This window comes from Ananas comosus, unplaced genomic scaffold (assembly GCF_001540865.1).
Source record: "Ananas comosus cultivar F153 unplaced genomic scaffold, ASM154086v1, whole genome shotgun sequence".
Lineage (NCBI taxonomy): Eukaryota > Viridiplantae > Streptophyta > Magnoliopsida > Poales > Bromeliaceae > Ananas > Ananas comosus.
In genome coordinates this window covers 14,141-15,930 of record NW_017891528.1, presented here as the reverse complement: position 1 = coordinate 15,930, position 1,790 = coordinate 14,141, and positions in this window count along the sequence as shown.

Genomic DNA, 1,790 nt, shown 5'->3' with positions numbered 1-1,790 from the left:
TATTCTTTTGTTAACGATGGTTGGCTTTATGATGCAAAATTGGCTCCAGGAGAGTGTAAGTATCCGAGAGAGGTCTATGAGTATATAATTTCTATCAGACAGAGCGTGCTTCCACTTCGTTTGGGGAACAAATTGCACACACAGCCGTATAATCCTCACCGTTTTGCTCGACAATTTGGCTTCGATCAGTCTTTTCCTGAAAGTATCAATGTTCCTAAGTTAGCGAGTCATCTTGGGACACTTGCTGGGTGTTGGAATCATTTTCTTCGATATGGCACTTCCACTAATTATTTTATACCAAAGAAGGACCGGATTGGGAAACCAACTTTACATTATGCGCGTTGGTGGTCTAATAGCGTGCATTCAAGCTTCAAGCATGGAGTGGGTTATTTACTTAATGCAGATGATCCCCGTAAGAAGAAGAAGAAAAGTGCTATTATTGGTAAAGATTCTGATTTTGAGGAGACGTTAACCTCGTCAAATGTTAGAGATGAAAGGGTTCTGAATATTCCAGAACCAAAAGGAAAAGAACTTGACTTATTTCCAGAATATGATCATATTCAGGCTGATCTTTCAGATGACTCCCCTCAACGTGAAGTTCTCGGTCTCAGTTTTCCAATTCATGAAGACAAGAAATCTGAGGTATATTCATTAACATTTTCAACTATCTCTCTCTTTTTTTATTTTGCATACTGAACTCCTTTTTTTCTTTTCTTGTGTATACAGGAAGTGCTTATTACGAGTTTGCCTACCAGGGGTAAAATGCACTTGCAAGATCCTTCAACAAAGTCAAAGGTATGACGTAGCATCCATATGATTCGAATTTTGTTGATTCATTCTGACACCCTTTCTTTTTATATAGGCATGCGATGTGGAACCGTCAAGAAGCTCAGAAAATCCACCCTTGGATGTTTCAACTAAAGTGGCTCGTGGAAAACTTCCCATTACTGTGTCTTCAATGATAGGTGATCTTTATTCGCATTCTGCTTATAATTAATTTCACATGATGTTGCCGCACTCATCCTTTGTTTTTTTTTTATTCACAGAATCACAAGTCGGCGGGAGTGGATCTATTGAGGATGACGTGTCTTCAGATGATGAATTGGTTCCAACACTTTCGCCACCACAGGTATTTTTGTTTTTCAGTTGAATCCATATGCCTTCTTTTGGTTTTAGATTAAGAATTTGATTCTCAACTAAAGAAGGAGGTAAAATATGGATAATAATGTGTAATTTTTCGTTTTTAGAAGTCATGTAGCACAAAAAATTTTGCAATCGAGTTATACGAACTGTTTATGACCCGCTTTACCTTTCTGGATCCATCGTATTATTACGAACAGTTCCCTGTGGGCGTTTCATTCATTCCCTGCAGTTTTATATTTTCAGTCCTGCAGCTTCATTTTCTTTACTTTTCTGATGCAAAATCTATATTCATACGTCTTTCCTTTTTGTACTAAAGTTGCTTCTTCAAGGAATTTCATGGCTATAGGATTATAATGAACAATGTATATAAGCCGTTTTCGAAGCGGTCAATTGTAGATATATCTTTAACTTTGGCCTTATCGAATATCAATATTGATTAGGTTCTTCTTTGTAACAGAATCCGTTCAGCTCGGTGCTCGAAGCCTGGAATATTGCGGGATTATTATTTTACCCTATCTTTATGGGTACTACCTCCTTAGGAGAGTGTCATCTTCAAGGAAGCTTTGCCGTGCGACTCTCATACATGACTGGTAATTATTTGTGGGCTAAGTATTCAAAATGGTGTCCAATTTTATATTCATATGCTA